At 40.6% G+C, this 19,428-nt stretch overlaps 1 long non-coding RNA gene across 4 annotated transcripts in view; it reads right to left on the bottom strand.

Annotated features, from left to right (window-relative positions):
* LOC103786116 (uncharacterized) overlaps nt 1-19,428 on the bottom strand; it is an 859,517-nt gene that overhangs the window by 225,214 nt on the left and 614,875 nt on the right. For all 4 annotated transcript variants that reach the window (XR_010109414.1, XR_008624591.2, XR_008624590.2 and 1 more), the window contains one exon: nt 11,899-12,075. This is a non-coding gene — a long non-coding RNA (uncharacterized LOC103786116). The remainder of the gene's footprint in view (nt 1-11,898; nt 12,076-19,428) is intronic.

Here is a 19,428-nt window from a genome sequence, read left to right as displayed (position 1 = left end):
CTCATGTCTTTATCCTACAAAGACTCCAATGCCTTGCCCAAGTGCCAGTAATTAGAAAAAATAAAATTGATGTTATCTCCTTTCTTAGATCATCTCTTCACTACTACCTTCTTTCCCATAGTGATCTTGGTGACAAAAGGCCATACATCTTTCAACTAGGTCATTGAGGAGTCCCTTCTTCTCAGGCCCTCTAATGGTATGAAACAGTGAAACATCTGTTTCAAAGAGCTGAGCTAGGCATGGCCTGAGCCAGGGTTACACTTTCAAGGCTGACCTGGAACTAGAACCCAAATGCCTGTTCCTCATTTTTCTTTATCCATTAACAAATAAGGCCTCTATAGTCCAATATTTCCTTTTGTAATAAAGATAAAGGAGGAGGAGAAAGAAAAGGAGGGGATAAAAGCAGCAGTTATGATGATACTCCAAATAAAACTGAGTTAATACCTGGGAATTTCCTGTCATCGGAAGTTGGTGAGCAAGTTTTTGTACCCCTTAAAACTCAACAGATAGGCAGTTACTGCTGCTTCCTTTCTTACCTAGGACAGATTCCAAGGAAGGAGAGAGGAGAGAAATGCTTGTTGCCTGGTTGCCACAGTTTATAGTAGCCTATTTTTTAACCCAGGTAGAGCATAGTCTATACATTCCATTTTACTTTCTGCTAAGTCAGTGAGTGGCCTTAGTAAGTGGAATTCTATGAACCTGTCCAATGTTAGCAATATCTGTTTGGGAAGACATAATACCAACATCTTTTGTAAAATCTGGCCCCAGCCTTCCACTTCTATCTGACATTGCTCAGTCTCAGCTCCCTACATCCTAGTCAAAATGAAACCACACACATTTATTTGCTTAGCTTAGAACACTTTCTCCTTGGCTGCCACCTTTGCTAGAAAAGCCAAGAACTAACATCACTTGGCTTTATGAGTGGATAAGATATGACAAATGAGTGGGCCATGAAAAAGGTGGCATTTACATGGCAAGTATAACCTGTACTTACTGAATTTTTTGACACTTAATTGGAATCTCCTATGGCATATATAGCTATCTACTTGTGTAATCATTAAGTTATCTCATATCTCTTCTACTAGACTACATAGAATAAAAGGGCCTAAAATATGGGCACTGTCTGAAAAATCTGCTACTGAGGCATACATTTCTAGGTAGCAATGGATGACTAGTTCTACCTAGATGGATGAAGGCTTTGAGAGTTGGCTCATAATGGGAACTTCTCCTAGGCCCTGTGGTACACCCAAATTAATGTCTTTAGACTTTATGAACACAGTTTGCCCCAGGTCTCATCTGATCTTTCACATCACTTCAGTTACTTTTGGATTTTTAGCTGACAACATGGCTGCCCAGGGCTAGGATTACAGATGCCAGCTTCCCTTGCATAATGTGTGTCATGTGACCACATTCTGACCAATGGCCTGTGAGCAGAAAAGAGATGTGGGACATCTGCTTCATGTCCTTAAAATCAAGGTATATGCCTCCCCCTTCCCCTTTACTCATTATAGTGTCTGGCATCCAGACATGTGCTGACCATAAATGAGGAAAATTATAAATGCACTTGGGCTGCTGAGGACTGTGTACTACAATGGAAATTCCATATCGGCCTGGATTTTAAGGAGAGCAATAAATTAATTTTCATTTGACTTAAGTTATTGTTAATTTAGTTTTTCTTGCTGTACCTGCTCTTGTATACTAGCCAATATTCTCAGGCCCTCTGAGACTGAGCTACAGATAGTTTTTCCTGAAACAGAACCCTGTGAGTATATGCATGGGAGTGTAGGGCTACCCTTGGGACCTCCATTTATTTCAGTGACTTTAATGTGACATTGTCACTCTGGAGCTTTGAGGAAAGTGCCCTTTCATCCTCCAACTAGTTCCAGAAGAAGTGAATTTTCTTATTATAAATCTTTGGTATTACATTACAAAAATCCATTTAAAAATAAACAGTGACCTTTGTGCTGTAATTCCTTTGGTTTGAAGCTATTAAGAATTCATTTATGATTAGAACACATTCAACAACTGGGGGAGAGCCACTAATGAATAGGAAGCTAAATTCACAAACTGTGAAGATTCTGTTTGGGTGGATAACCACAGCTGTGATACTGAGGTTTTGTTTTGTAATTATATCGAACTTCTTTAAGATTAAAATAATTCCAACTCCCCTCTCCTTTCCCTTTCTCAAGTCTTTTTTTCCAACTTACATACTGAGTTTAGTGGCTAGCACACCTGTGATTCCAACCCCTCATTCTGGTCACATCCTTTGGGGACCTTGGGATGCCCATCCTGAAACATACAAGGAAAAAGAGGAAAACTCAGATGCTTTGTGTCACCCTCCAGCCACTTAGGATGGAAAGAAGACAATTTCTCTTTTTCTGGTACCAAGGCCAAAAGAAGGGAAGTGGCCCAGCTCTATAAGGAGGCAGAGCAGCCCCTGGACCCAAACCAGTAAGGCTTCAGATCATGGCTCATGCATATACCGGCCACACCCACTATGGATGTGATGGGTTAGGTCTTTGGTAAATTGGGTGGTGTGGAGGGGTAAGGAAGGGTTCTCCCAGGGCCTTGCAAACCAGCTTTGCCCATCACATGATGTGCTAAAAATTGAAGTCTAGAATTTCTATTACATTAGGCTGGCCATCACCCTCACGCTTGACTCGAATATTATCCCAAATTGAACAAGCCCCAGAGCAAGCAATCCTCTGCTAGGAGTGTAGTGATAATATTTAATAAAAGCTCAGATTTGCTGAGTGGTTCCAATGTGCCAGGCAGTTTATATACATCATTTCTGCTAATCCTCAGAACAAATCCCCTGAGATGAACATCATTCCTTTTCCTAGTTCACAAGGGAAGACCTGAGGGTGAGAGAAAGTAAGTAACTTTAAGCACCTTTCCCAAGATCTAATGAGTGGCAGAGCCTATATTTGACCCAAATCATCTGTCATCAATCTGTGAACAGACTCTTAGACACTACACTGTCTAGCATAGTACATTTACTTAACCAATGTTTATAGAAGGCCCATATGTGCTGAGCACTCTGCTGAGCACTTTTGCATATCCTCTCATTTTCTTATATTCATAACCAAGACTAGGATTTGACCCATTTATAGATGAGGAAACTGAGGCAGAGATAAATTATTATTACTTTCACTGTCCAGGAAGTGAAGAGTGGCTGGGTTTTGAGCCCAAGTTAAGACCTGGAAGAGAAAAGATTATGTGCTGAGGCTTACGGCATCCATAGGCACAGAGTCCAAAGCAGTGAAAAGCTGCTAGTCACTATTTGCAGCAGATAGAAATACAGTCATGAATCCTTTAATGATGGGTATATGTTCTGAGAAATGCATTATTAGGCGATTTTGTTGTCACGTGAACATCATTGAGTGTACTTACACAAACCTAGATGGTATAGCCTGCTACACACCTAGGCTATGTGGTATAGCCTGTAGCTCCTAGGCTACCAACCTGTACAGCATGTTACTGTACTAAATATTGTAGGAAATTGCAATGCAATGGTAAATATTTGTATATCTAGACATATCTAAACATAGAACAAGTACAGTAAAATATGATGTTATAATCTTACGGGACCACTGTCCTATAAGACATCCATTGTTGACCAAAATGTCCTTATGCGGTGCATAACTGTGCACATGCACCAGAATGAAATGGATCCCCCAAAGTTGACCAGGAGGATACTGGAGGGATAAGGACACAGTTTCTGGCATTTGGGAAGTGACTTACTTTTAATAGGTTCATGATCATTTGTAATGGAATAAAATGATATTTTAAAGCATTTACTCTTTGCCAGGCCTTTTTCTTGTTGCTTTTCTCACTTGTGAGGTAGAAATTAGAATCCTCCTCATTTTACAGAGGCTTAGAAAGGACTGAGAACCTCATCCAATATCATTCAGCTCCCCTGTGGTGGTTCTGGGCTGGAGTCCACATCTGTTGGATTTGAAAGTCCTGCTTCTTATACCATTGTGCCATGCTGTCTTATTACAAGGGAAGATCTCAATCTGGGGGTGGGCTGGTAACTAGTGTAGAACTGCTTCCAGTGCAGTGACTTTATTTCTGTTAGCTTTTTGTTAGGTAACTAACATCCCCCTAAGTATCCAGGCAATTATCATAGACGCTGAGTGTCCCAATACCCTTATTCTTCCCAGATCTTGGCTTATCATCCTGCATATGATGTGTCTGACATCTTAATTCTAACCCTGCTCAAGTGGATGATGCATTTAACCTCACTCCTGCACAGTCAGTGATCAATTCTCACCTCTATCTTTACATCTCATCTTGGCCAAAGGCCCTACGGCTTGACAGGATCAACCACTACCTCCATCCCACTGTCATCTTCTGATTTAATCTCACCATCCTTCCTGAGAGAGCCTTTCATGTGGGACTTAAAATAGAGGTGGTTTGGCAGAATGGAAAAACCATAAACCAAAACTTGGCAGGCTGTTCCAAAAACTAAGAGTGAAAAAGAAAGGGCTAAGACTAGCCAAACCAATTTCAAAGAACAATACAAAGGGAAAATCAGTGTAGTATAACATATCAAAAATCACAAGATTGTAAACAATGGGATAAAGAGACCAACAGCAAAGAAGAGAGATCAGAGCCAGACCCACACACATATGGTGACTCCATAAATGACACAGTTGCATTCTGCATAATGAGAAGGGTAGCTAGTCACAACTAAAATAGCCAAGTTAGTGATCTATATGAAAATAGTAGATACCTATATTACATCATACACAAAAATAAAATCCAAATTGACTGAGATCCTTACTATAAATAGCAAAGCTTTAAAACTTTTTAGAAAAAATATGAGATCATCTTTCTGACATGGAGATATGAAAAAAATATCTTAAGATACTAAAAGTACAGGCCAGGTGCAGTGGCTCATGCCTGTAATCCCATCACTTTTGGAGGCCAAGGCGGGCGGATCATGAGATCAGGAGATTGAGACCATCCTGGCTAACACAGTGAAACCCTGACTCTAATAAAAATACAGAAAATTAGCCTGGCATGGTGGCAGGTACCTGTAGTCCCAGCTACTCAGGAGGCCGAGGCAGGAGAATGGCGTGAACCCAGGAGGCAGAGCTTGCAGTGAGCTGAGATCATGCCACTGCACTCCAGCCTGGGCAACAGAGCAAGACTCCATCTCCAAAAAAAAAAAAAAAAAGATACTAAAAGTACAAACTCTGAAGAAGGAAATTATAAATCTAACTATATCAAAATTGAAAGCATCTATGAACAAAATGAAAAGACAAAGAAAAGACAAACTGGAAAGTCATTTGCAACCCACATAAAAAACAAAGAATTTATAATCAAAACATATAAAGAATTCCCATAAATCAATACAAAATAAATCAGTAGCCCAAGAAAGAAATTTGGCCAATGAATAAGGTTAGATGAGCCACAGAAGAGGATACTTGGATGGCCACTAAATAGAAGAAAATATGCTCAATTTCATTAAGGAAATAAAAATTAAGATGAAAAACCATTTATTTTATGCTCATCAAACTAGCAAAAAATTAAAAGTGTGAAAATTCCCAGTACTACAGAAGTGTGTGAAAATGAAAAGTCTCAAATATTGTCAATGGGATTATAAATTGAAATCTCCATTTAAAAAACAATTTACTGATATCTAGTAACATGTAGATGTATACTACCAAGCACCTTGTGATTTTCTTCTGAAATATAACATAGATGAATGCTTGAAATAAGCTTAAGGAAACATATATGCAGACCATATCGGCAGCTTTTTGTGCAGTGGAAAAAAATTAGGAACAGAAATGTCTACCAATAGGAGAATGAGTAAACTGTACTATATTGACATACGGAATAACACTGAACAGTAGAGACAAATGAACCAAAGCTACAGGCATCAACAGAAATAAATCCTGAAACAAAATATTGGGTAGAAATGTCAACCACACAATACTACATTCCTTTTAAGTTAAAAGTTTCAAAGTAATACTATATGCTGCTTTCGGATACAGGTAAACATAATAAAACTACTGACACCTGAATGGAAAGGAACAAACTAACTTCAGCATAGTAGTTATCTTTGCAGCAGGAAGAAGAAAAAAAATGGAATCAGGAAAGATGATATGGTTTGGCTCTGTGTCCCCGCCCAAATCTCACCATGAATTGTAATCTCCACATGTCAAGGAGGGGACCCAGTGGGAGGTGATTAGATCATGGGGGCAGTTTCCCTCATGCTGTTCTCATGATAGTGAGTTCTCATGAGATCTAATGGTTTAAAAGTAGCACTTCCTCCTTCACTCTCTCTCTCCTGCTACCATGTAAGACATGCTTACTTCCCCTTCACCTTTCGTCATGATTGTAAGTTTCCTGAGGTCTTCTCAGACAGGCAGACTGTGAGTCAATTAAATGTCTTTGTTTATAAATTACCCAGTCTCAGATATTTTTTATAGCTGTGTGAAAATGGACTAATACAGAAGGGCTAAAGGTGTCTTTAAATGTGTAGGTCTTTCTTTCTTTCATTTTTCTTTTTCTTTTTCTTTTTTTTTTTTTTTTGAGACTAAGTTTCCCTCTTGTTGCCCAGGTTGGAGTGCAATGGTGCCATTTGGCTCACCGCCACCTCTGCCTCCCAGGTTCAAGGGATTCTCCTGCCTCAGCCTCCCGAGTAGCTGGGATTACGGGCATGTGCCACCATGCCTGGCTAATTTTTTGTATTTTTTTTAGTAGAGATGGAGTTTCTCCATGTTGGTCAGGCTGGTCTCGAACTCCCAGCCTCAGGTGATCTGCCTGCCTTGGCATCCCAAAGTTCTGGGATTACAGGTGTAAGCCACCGCGCCTGGCTGTCTTTATTTCATAGGAAGATGCAAATATGGAAAATGGTAATATTTCTTAGATCTGGGTGGCTGATATTGGCAAATTATATATTATATATATATATGAGAGAGATAAATATTAGCTAGATAGATAGATAGATCAATAAAATATTCTCTGGACAGACTTTTGGGTCGCCAGTTCTGGGTTAGGATACTGGCTCTACTTCTTCCTGACTGTATATCCTAAGTAATTTATTTCATGAGAATGACCTCAGTTTCCTCTTTTTCAACAATATATACTTCAAAGGGCTAAAGATTAAAAGATGCATAGCATAAAAATATATAGCATATTAGTATAATACCTGGCACAGAGTAGACATCAATAAAATGCTACTATTTTTATTTCTCCAATAAATATCTACATTTTGTGTATTGCCAAGCTTGTAAAAGTAAATTACCTGGAGTCACATTATAATGTTTCATCAATAACTTTAATATCACGTGCAATAGAATTGACTGGCACTCTTTTGACAATTTATAGGTATGATTCCAAAAATGGCCTGAAGCCGTTCTCACCTGGAAATTCCTTTTAAAAAGTATTCTAAAGCAGTGATGGCCAATTGTGATGATGGAAATATTTTCTGTGCTGCCCAATACAGTAGCCGCTAGCCATACATGTACTAAGTACTTGAAACGTGACTAATGAGATCAAGAAACTGAAGGTTCATAGATCTTCTTAATTTAAATCTAAGTAACTGGGTCTTGTGGTTACCATATTGGAAAATGCAGGTTTAAAGTAATGAAATGCATTTTTTAACAAGTACATCCTGAGTATGCAGAACATTATGTTGGACAATGTAGGAGAAACATAGGGTAGTTTGTGCCCTCAAATTTATAATTCATAAAATGAAAAGAGACATACATGAAACATTTAAATGACAACAAGAGGCGGCAGTGACGGAGCTAGCAAGAGTGGAACCTAAGGCAAATATTGGTTAGCTCACCTGGGCAGCCACAATGAAGGAGGGCTCCCAGGCTATGGCAGCTGTACTCGGGACTCAAGAAACTAATACTCTTTGTAGGAATGAGCAGCAGAGGGAAGACACTCCTGACACCCAGCTCAGCTTAAACAGAACAAAGGCTGTAGTTGACTCACTGCTGGAAATGTGCCTGGTAAGGAAGATGTGCCGGTGAAGGAATTTGGACTTAATTTGGCTTTCCTTGTTCTGTCCACATCTCCAGCCTCATTTCTCATCATCACCCACCTCATGTCTTCTTTCCAGAAGCTATGAGCCACATTTATCTCATCTTGCATGGCCCATCTGCATGCATTAACTGATGTTGCCCCTTCTGCTTTGATCACCTCTTCCACGGCATTGTTTGGGTAACTTCCACTCACCCTTTAAGATCCACATCAGGTATTGCTTTCTCTGAGAAGTTATCTTCTGACTTCCCTCTCCCACGCAGGGCATATTAAATGCCTCTACATTTCCAAAAGACCCCATGCTCATGTCTGGCATCAATCTTATTACACACTCTTATCATTAAGTCCATCCTCTCTGACTCTTCAAGAGCTCCTTGAAAGCAGGAATTATATTACACCATCATATTCATTTCTGTTTATCCACAGCTCTTATTATATTCTATATGAATAAATAAATGACTTTGTCATATAAGAAGATTCCCCAGAGATTTTTGACTTGATCTTTGTGACATTTTAGAAAATATAATTTGTTAATCATATTTAGTGTGGATATACCTGCCTAAAACAAAGCACCAAGCAATTTTAGGATCAGTGATGACAAAGTATCAGGATATTTTGAAAATATTAACATGCTTTTCTAATCTTTTTTCCTTTTTTTTTTTTTTTGAGATGGAGTCTCACTGTGTTGCCCAGGTTGGAGTGCAGTGGCATAATCTCACCAAAAGCTCTGCCTCCTGGGTTCACGCCATTCTCCTGCCTCAGCCTCCTGAATAGCTGGGACTACAGGCACCCGCCACCATGCCTGGCTAATTTTTTTGTATTTTTAGTAGAGACAGGGTTTCACTGTGTTAACCAGGATGGTCTCGATCTCCTGACCTCGTGATCCGCCCACCTCGGCCTCCCAAAGTGCTGGGATTACAGGCGTGAGCCACCGCGCCCGGCCTCTATTTTTAATTTTTATATGACCTTTGCTAGCATGGCCTTCTCTCAGATAATCCACATAGCATGGTTTTCTTTCTTGCCATCTATCAAGTCTAGTTCAAATGTCACTCTTAATGTCCAGAAACTCACCTGCATCACTTATTCTCTCTTGCTTTATTTTCCTCCATACCACATATCAACACCTTGTATGTTTACTTTACTTACTCATTTGGTTTACTGATTGCCACTCTACCTAGAAAGACAGTTCCTTGGAAGCAGGAATTTATTGTTTTCTTTACCACTGTATTCCTAGCGTCTAGAATAGTATCTGATACATGGTCTCTGTGTGTGTAGGAGAGGGGGTATGTATGAAATAAATATCTACTTTTATGTTTGTCATTCAGAATAAGATTCTGCAGTAAGACAAAAGGCTCTGAAGCCAGGCTTTCTTGAAAAATATTTATCTAAAGGTTAAAGCAATTTTGCATAACCAGAACCAAACCTGGAGGACTCAGATCTTAAAGTGTTTTCCATAGTGTTGTAAGATATCCCTTCCATCCATGACAACCAGGTCATAAGATTGTTTGCCAAAACAGAAGGAAGATGTGCTACAGAACAATGGCAAGTCCAGCCAGCCTTTGGCAGTTCCTGGGTACTGAGTCCGTGAGGCGGGAGGGCAAGAGTCCAGACTTTGACTCAGAGATCAGGAGGAATTTTAGATAATTTAGCTAACAGATGAAAAAGTCAAAAGCAAAGAACTCTAGAACAGATTCTGGTAGAGATTACCACTACATCATGTTGGTGAGGAGTAGGTGAGGGGAGAGGGTGACATCAAAGGCAATTAGCAACCCCAACATTATCATCAGAGGAATGGCCAGGGTCTAACTTTCTGGAGCCACTCTTGTTTCTGGTGTAGTGTGGGTGGGACCTGGGATCTTTTGCCAGCCTGTGAGGGATAACTTCAAGGCAGTGGAGTTCAGAAACAATCGGCCTCTAATGATGAGAGAAGGAACCTTATATCAAGACCACACCAGGTGTGGAAAGGGAATGTGGTTGAAATTCAGAGGACAAGAGAGAATCCAGGTGAGGCCAGGTTGCAGAAAAAAGCTACTGAACCAAATGGAGCAAGAGTGAACCCACCACAAGTTATACTGGCTACAGATGCTGACAGGGACCAGGTGGACGGAAGAATACCACTCAGAGAGCAGAGGCAGCAAAAGATTCTGCCTGGACCTTAGGATTCCATCACTCTGTTGGCTCAAGGTCACATGAACCATTTTAGATGGCTGTTGGGGAGGAAATAAGGGAAATGGAGAGGTCTTAGCATTTTTTCCTAGAGGTTGAGAAATATGAAAAGATAATTTCACCTCTCCAAGATTCAAGTTACCAAGTTGATCTATCCCCACAACTTAGCAAGAGGGTGATCTTAAGAAAAAGCCTATCACTTATAGACAAGATGGAGAAACTGCTTCTTCTTTGCACATGTGAGTAGACCATGAGTACTGATCCAACAAGATATCCTGTGCACACAACCAGAGCTCCATCAAGGTTAAATGGATGCTAGTGGGCAAAATCCAGATACTTTTCACAAAGTGGGGTTCTCCATGGCCTCTAGCATACCTCCTAATAGACCACCAAGTTGTGAAGCAATTGTTCTGCTTCATGCTAATAATAAAAGATACTGAGGCAGTTTCCTTGGAGATTTTATAATAACGCACTATAATTCACATTTATATTCCATAATCTAGTTCACCAGCGGCTTCTCCATATACGATTTTATGTCATCTTTACAGAGTAGCCTGTGGTTGTTACCAATCCCGTTTGACAGATAAAGAAAGCTGAGCCACAGGCTCTTAAATTGCAGAGCTGTGTGTCTGGATTCCACACTGTGTGGATGCCTGACTGTCCTGTACTGTGTAAGTTGCCAGCTGTTCTCATTACAGGCGTTGGGGAGTTTCTCCCGCCTCCCCAAAGAGTTTTTCTCCAGTCACTGATCCAGGAAGCTCTTATTCTTGCCAAGCCCAGTCAAGTGGGCAGGTATCAGCATGTTTCCCCCACCCCCACCCCCAGCAGGTGCAGGCAAATGAATGGCAGCGTTCACTGCCTCTTAATGAGTAGCCCCATGCTGCCACAGTTACACATTCTGGTTTGAATTTTTAATTCCATCTCATAAAATAGTACCATAAATCATCCTGCGCTCCATTTAGAGTTGCATTTTCCAAAACCATCTCTGAAGTAATTAAGGAGAAACTACACAGGCCTCTAAATCAGTTCTCTATGATACGCAGGAGCAGTGAAAATTCTGCAGCTCACTTTCCCTTTCTCCCATCTCTTGCATCATTTCACTCTTGCTATGACACACTATCATCCCCAAACCTTCATTCACAAAATATTTATGAGCCATTTGTGAAGCTTTAGCCACTGAGAAATATAATGCCGCATGACAAAAATGAGTTATATGAAAGTGTACAAAGTCTTACTTTAATATAATCCATCCAGCCCCAGGTCCACAGATTAATAACCCAAACCTGACTCTGATATGAGATCCAGGCCAAATGCAATATTCCAAAATCTTGTGGCTGTACCCAGAGACCTTGCAAACTAACCTAATTTGCCTATTGCCTATATTTTAAAAATCAAATAAATACATAAATAACAAGTAAATCCAAAAGAGATTTCCTTAGCTCCGGGGAGCACTTTTACAGCATATACAAAGCAAACCAGTTTGAACATTTCCCAAACATGCAGGTGCTAAATACTCGTGCTTGGCAGGAATAATTATTTGTTGTATTCCCTGGATCTTCTATTTTGCTGAATTTAATTTGTTTTCAATACTTAGAGGGAGTAAAAATATAAAAGTACACCAAAACAGTAGAACAACTGTGACAGTAAATGAGAGATTTACCACAGCGCTTGTTATGAATATTGTTTAGACAGCATAAAATTGAAAAATAGCAAAAGGATACCTACTTTGATTTGTCCCTTCCTGCTCTGCAGCTGGTGGAAAAATGGGATCCTGAGACAGTGGACTATGTCATGCTGTTGGAGAAGAGTTGTTGTGCACTGCACGTGAGCCAAAATCACAACGTTCTTCAGAAAGGAAGCAAGCTGTGACTTCTTTAGAGTCTCTCATCACCAGTAAATGTTCTGAAACAATAAAAAAGGCAAGTGTTGCTGGAAGAAGTTCTTAGGCAGTCCTGGGGACCTGAGAGCCATGGGAGCAAGGCGAGGCGGTGGCAGCCAGGTAGAAACAGACACGATTCCTCCAGACCAATGCTTCTCAAACCCAGCTGCGTATTGGAATCATCTGAGGAATTTTGAAAGCTTACTGAAGTCAGAGACCAACCCAAGACTGATTGAATCAGAATCACTGCAGGTGGGATTCAGGCCCTGCTTGTTGTAAAATGCTCTCCAGATGAGGCGAATGTTTTGTCTGGGTTGGGAATCACAGAGTTGCAGGTCAACTCTGTTGGGTAATTGTGATTGATGATTGACTGCTCATAGGCCCTTGGTATAGGTGAGAAGTTGCAAACTTGAAGCCGGAAGACTTAATTTAGAATATAGATATGCTTGGTTTGGCAAGCATCATGCTTAACATTGAACTAATATTTTAAAACATAAAAATAAAAACAGGATATTTTACATTAAAATACAGATTTCCAACTTCTAAAAAGGCAGTTCTGGACATCCTACAGGGAACACTGGCTGGACCTAAGAGACATGACATCTACCCTCTCACCCAAAGCGGGTCTCTGCAGTTCTCCACAGTCCTCATCACTCCCTTTTGCACACCATGTCAGTTCCCTTCTCTCACCAACAGTACCTACATGGCTTTAATAGCTATTTTTCTAAATGCCACCAGCATAGACCTACAGAACCTGGGGATCACAGTTCTGAGACTCAATTTTATGAGTAAGGAAATGAGGTCTAGAGAATGCAAACTGCTTCTTAGTCCTATTATTTCTCAAGAGCTGTCATACTTTCTCAAATCTGCATTTACCTACGCAAAACCTCCAGCAAAATTTGTTTTTGCAGATTGGCCTATTAATATTTAATGATGTTTCTCTTTGAATTTTAAAGTAGTAATTAAATTGAACTATTCTGAAAGAGCATATTAATCCCAATTTTTAAAATATGAAAGAGAATAAGTCTTGCTCAAAGCAAGAACACAGTAAAAAGTCATTAATTTTGTAGGGTGAGCCTGGGTACCTCTTATTAAATATGTATTTCAGTAATGAGAAATAAATTGAGACAACAGCTACTAGGGAAACATAAAATATATGCTAAGAAGAAATGTTTCCATTCTCTAACTTTCTTAATACCTTGGCTGGCACTTCTCAGTTTCTGACTTCATATGTGTTTATGTTCCTCTACTATTCTATGAATTCATTCAGGACAGGGCGTTGGTTTTATTTATCTTCTGGGTCTGTAACAGCATCTAGCACAGAACTTTAGTATAATTAGTACTCAGTGAACATTGGTAAACAAAAGCAAGCTTTTGTTAAGAGCATCAGTACTGAGGTGAGCACAGTCCCACCGCAGCAGCTAGAGAGCAGACACGGTGATCATTCTGTCCACTTCCATTTACCCATGGCTTTCATGATGAACAAAAAATTAAAACCCATTGAACTTCTACTCTACTCCAGGCACTGCAGCCAGCAGGAGAGATCTCATTTAGTTGTTACAACAACCCTGGGTATCACTGTCCCCACTTTACAGATGAGGAGATGTTGGTCTGGAAGTTAAGTAAGTTCCCCATATTTACGCAACTGGTTAGCAGCCATAGCTCAGAGCTTCTACGCCTTCTCACGTCACCTGGAGACTACATTAAGATGCAGATTTTTATTCAGTAGGTCTGAGTATGCATTTCTGACAGAGCCCCTGTGAAGCTGAAGCTGTTAGCCCATGTCCGCCATTTGAATAGAATTGAAGTATGAGGGTGCCAAATGCCTGCCAGGTCAGAGGCTGGGATCCTTGAAGTTTTTCTAATACAATAAATTGTGTAATGATTACACGAACTGTCACTGAATTCAGACTCTGTCTTCCATTTAATTTGTAAGATGCTATCACACCATTCACTTTCACTATCTTCCTTTTTCTTTCATTGTCTTAGCATCTCTTGCTCGTGTTCCCTGCTGAAAGGAATTTGGGATTCCAGGCCCTCCATGGACCATCGCTCATATGCACAGTTGGAAAAAATAATCTGGAGAACCTCTTCTGCTGCAGGCATTGTACCAGGCTTTAGGACGCAGTCATAAGCAGAAAAAGCTGCTCCTTAAATCAAACCAAAATTACAATCCAGAGGTGGAGAACCATGACAGGAAGAAAGCATTTGCTCTGAGTACACTGCACAAAAAGTTAATCATGAGCTGAGGTGCTTGGAGCCCACTTCCCAAAAGGGGCGTTCCCAACTGAGACCTGTGAGTAAGATATAGTCAGGTGAAAGGAGGACTAAAATGGAGTGTGATGGTTAATTTTGTATGTCAAATTGCCTGGGCCATGGGTGCTCAGATATTTGGTCAAACAATATTCTGGGTGTGTGTGAGGGTGTTTTAATGAGACTAACATTTGTATCATTAGACTGAGTAAAACAGATTTTCTTCCTTAATGTGCATGGCCAGAAACCAATCAGTCAAAGGCCTGAGCAGAACAAAAAGGTTGACCCAACCACAAGTTAGTTGGAACTCCTGCCTGACTGCAGGTGCTGGAACATTGGTCTTTTCTGCCTTTGAACTCAAACTGAAACATCAACTCTTCTTGGTTGTCAAGCCTCTTGGCTTTCAGACTAACACTTACAGCACTGGTTCTCCTGGTTATCAGCCCTTTGGGCTTAGACTAAAACTACACGATTGGTTCTTCTACGTCTTCAGCTTTCGGATGGCAGACCTTGAGACTTCACTGCCTCCATCATTGCATAAGCAATAATTACCTATAATATCTATCTCTTTATCTTCCTATTTATCTGTTTATCTATCTCTATCTCTGTCATCTATCTCCCTATCTATCTCTATCATCTATCTATCTATCTATCTATCTATCTTATCTATCTCCCTATCTATCTCTATCATCTATCATCTATCTATCTATCTATCTATCTATCTATCTATCTATCTATCTATCTATCAATCTACCGTCTATCTATCCTGTTGGTTCTCTTCCTCTAGAGAACACTGACTGATACACTGAGTAAAGGGCTAGGGATGAGGGAGGTCACAGTGCATTGTAAGAACTTCAGTAGAGTCTAGTGTTGCCAAAGCCTAAAATAGTACATGGAGAAAGGCAAGCCATAAGCCTGGAGACCTAAGCATGGCAGGTCAGGCAGAAGGAGATATAACTGGCCTCAGGGGTCTGTGGCTCACTTCATCTATGTGCTCCTGATTCAAGTGGAAAGTAATTTTTTTTAAATGATGAGCTATGGGTGACAGGGCATTATTCATATCCCAGCCCCATAATCATGAAATATATCCATGTAACAAACCTGCACATGTACCCTTTAATCTAAAAGTTGATCCCAGAACTTCAGGAGGCCAAGGCAGGTGGATTACCTGGGCTCAGGAGTTCAAGACCAGCCTGGATAACAAGGTGAAACCCCGTCTCTACTAAAAATACAAAAATCAGCTGGGTGTGGTGGCGGGTGCCTGTAAACCCAGCTACTCAAGAGGCTGAGGCATGAGAATAGCTTGAGCCCAGGAAGTGGAGGTTGCAGTGAGCCAAGATCATGCCACTGCACTCCAGCATGGGAAACAGAGCAAGACCTTGTCTCAGAAAAAGAAAAAAATTGAAATTGAAATTATTAAAAAAAAGGCTAAATTTCAGAGACAGACCCCAATGAGGAAATGTCTGAAGTTTTATTAATTGCATTAATTATTCATCTAGGTCAGGAACAGACGCATAGATATTTTCTTCATTCATTTATTCAGTGAATATGTATCATGTGTATACTGGGTGCCAGACATCATTCTAGGTGCAGAGGAGGCACCAGTGAACACAGTCTCTGCCTTCAAGGATCCTGGTGGGGAGAGAAATACAGTCAATAACCAAGTAAGCAATACTATACATTGCATGCACTGGATAGTTGTAATTTCTACAGAGGCAAATAAAGCAGCCTAGGCAGTGTCAGGGTGGGGGTTGCTTAATATTCCCTAGCGGGTGCAGGGAAAGGCCTCAGTGATGAGATGGGAGCTGGGCAGGGCCTGATAGAAGTGAAGGAGAGGGCCTTCCATGCAGGAGGAGCACTGAGCACGATGTGTTTGAAGTGATGAGCTGTGTTCAGGGAGCAGCTAGGAGGCCAGTGTGGCTGGGCAGAAGGAGAGGAGCGATGGAAGGAAGGAGGCTAGGCCTGGGGTGACTGAGGCAGAGCAACAGAAGAAAGAGTTATAAGGAGACTACACATGGGGTGAAAGTGGAGACGGAGACGAGAAGGTAGGAGACTAGACTTAGGGTGCCTGAGGCCTGATGACGGAGAGCCTTACAGGCCACTTTAAAGACTTGGACTTTTACTCTGGAAGACATGGGAAATGCCTCAGGGTGTCAAATGGAGGAATGACACGATCTGAATATTGTGATGTTAATAGGATCATTCTGGCTCACTCTTGTGGACCATAAACTACGATGAAGCAACTTGAAGGAGGAGAGACCAGGGAGGAAGCTACTGCAATCATTGCAGTGAGGCAGGATGGGCCCATACCCAGGTGGTGTTAGCGGAAGTGGTGAGAAGGGAGAAAATCCTGAACATATATATATATGTGGATTTATATTATATAGACAGACATATGTGTATATAATTTATCATGTTAAAATATACATACCATAATATTTATCACTTTAACCATTCATAAATATATGATCAAGTGGCTTTAAATACCTCCCCAATGCTGTGTAGCTATCCCCATTACCTATGTGCAAAGCTTTTTTTTTTTGAGAGAGTCTCACTCTGTCGCCCAGGCTGGGGTGCAGTGGCAAGATCTCAGCTCACTGCAACTTCTGCCTCCCGGGTTCAAGCGATTCTCCTGCCTCAGCCACCCAAGTAGCTGGGATTACAGGCACCTGCCACCACACCCAGCTAAATTTTGTATTTTTAGCAGAGACGGGGTTTCGCCATGTTGATCAGGCTGGTCTCAAACTCCTGACCTCAAGTGATCCACCCGCCTCGGCCTCCCAAAGTGCTGGGATTACAGGCATGAACCACCGCGCCCAGCCCCAAAACTTTTTTATTACCCCCAGAAAAACCTCTATATCCATGAAATAATAACTCCCCCTCTCCTGCACCCCAAGCCCCTGGCAACTACCGTCTACTTTCTGCCTCTCTGAATTTGACTATTCCGGGTACCTCATATAAGTGGAATCATGGTTGTCCTTCTGTGTCTGACTTATTTCAGTAACTGTAATGTTTACAAGGTCTATCCATGTTGTAGCATGTCTGAAAGTTTCATTCTGTTTTATTGCTGAATAATATTCCATTGTATATTGATACCCATTGTATATGATAACCCACTTATCCATTGATGAAAATTTGAGTTGTTTCCATCTTTTGGATATTGTGAATAAAGATGCTATGGAAATTATATACACATATTTGTTCCAGTCCCTGATTTTAATTCTTTTGGATACAATACCAAGGAGAGGAATTGCTGAGTCATATGGTAGTTCTATGTTTAATCATTTGAGAAACTGACAGAGTGTTTTCCACAGTAGCTACACCATTTTGTATTCCCACTAACAGTGCACGAGGGCACCAACTTCTCCATTCTGGATGTATTGATGTTTTTATGTAGGCTGAACAAGATGTGTTAATGGATTGGATGTGTGATGTCAGATACATAATCATGAAGTAACAAAAACCTAAGCCACTCCAAAGTTTTTGGCCCAAGGTACTAGAAGAATGGGGTGACATTTAGTGAGACAGAAGACTGTAAGAGGAACAAGTGTGGGGACAATATCGACAACTTAACTTTGGGTATGTAAAGGTTTACAATGCCTATTAAACAACTAAGGAGAAATGATGAGTGGGCAATTAGAAGAGGCTGGAATTCATTGGTGACATCTAGCATAGAGACAGTATTGGAGACAGTCATGTGCCTATAAGAGATGAGGAAGGGAGTGAGTATGTATAGAAAAGAGGGAAGATCTGTAAAAGTTAGTGGCCTGAGAGATGAATGGCACGCTCAAATTTAGGATAAGTTGAGAAACAGTTAGTATTTATTTATTTATATTTTATTTTAAGTTCTGGGGTACCTATGCAGGATGTGGAGGTTTGTTACATAGGTAAACCTTGGTGGTTTGCTGCACCCATCAACCCATCACCTAGGTATTAAGCCCCATGTGCATTAGTGATTTTTCCTGATGCTCTCTCCCCCACACTCTTTCCTGACAGGCCCTACTGTGTGTTGTTCCCCTCTCTGTGTCCATGTGTTCTCATTGTTCGCCTCCTACTTCTAAGTGAGAACATGTGGTGTTTGGTTTTCTGTTTCTGGTTAGTTTGCTGAGGTTAATGACTTCCAGCTTCATCCATGTCCCTAGAAAGGATGTGATCTAAAATGCCTTTTTATGGCTGCATAGTATTCCATGGTATATACGTAAAACATTGTCTTAATCCAGTCTATTATTGATAGGCATTTGGGTGGATTCCATGTCTTTGCTATTGTGAATAGTGCTGCAGTGAACACATGTGTGCATGCATCTTTATAATAACATGAGTTTTATTCCTTTGGGTATATACCTACTAATGGGATTGCTGGGTCAAATGGGATTTCTGGTTCCAAACCTTTGAGGAAACACCAGGCTGTCTCCCACAATGGTTGAACTAATTTATATTCCCACCAACAGTGTAAAAGTGTTCCTATTTCTCCACAATCTTGCCAGCATCTGTTGTTTCTCAACTTTTTAATAATCACCATTCTGACTGGCATGAGATGGTACATCACTGTGGTTTTGATTTGCATTTCTCTAATGATCAGTGATGTTGAGCTTTTTTTCATATATTTATTGGCTGCATGTATGCCTTTTTATATTACGCTTTAAGTTCTAGGGTGCATGTGCACAACGTGCAGGTTTGTTACATAGGTATACATATGTCATGTTGGTTTGCTGCACCCATCAACTCGTCATTTACATTAGGTATTTCTCCTAATGCTATCCCTCCCCCAGCTCCCCACCCACCGACTGGCCCCAGTGTGTGTTTTTCCCCACCCTGTGTCCATGTGTTCTCATTGTTCAACTCCCACTTATGAGTGAGAACACATGGTGTGGTTTTCTGTCCTTGTGATAGTTTGCTTAGAATGATGGTTTCCAGCTTCATCCATGTCCCTGCAAAGGACATGAACTCATCCTTTTTTATGGCTGCACAGTAGGCCTTCTTTAGACATAGTATGTCTTCTTTTGAGAAGTGCCTGTTCATGTCATTTGCCCACTTTTTAATGTTTTTTTTTTTTTGTAAATTTGCTTAAGTTCCTTGTAGATTTTTGATATTAGAACTTTGTCAGATGGATAGGTCGTAAAAAT

The sequence above is a fragment of the Pan paniscus genome, chromosome 13, assembly GCF_029289425.2.
Source record: "Pan paniscus chromosome 13, NHGRI_mPanPan1-v2.0_pri, whole genome shotgun sequence".
Classification (NCBI taxonomy): domain Eukaryota; kingdom Metazoa; phylum Chordata; class Mammalia; order Primates; family Hominidae; genus Pan; species Pan paniscus.
Note: the sequence above shows the minus strand (reverse complement) of the source record. Positions and strands in the feature narration are given on the sequence as shown.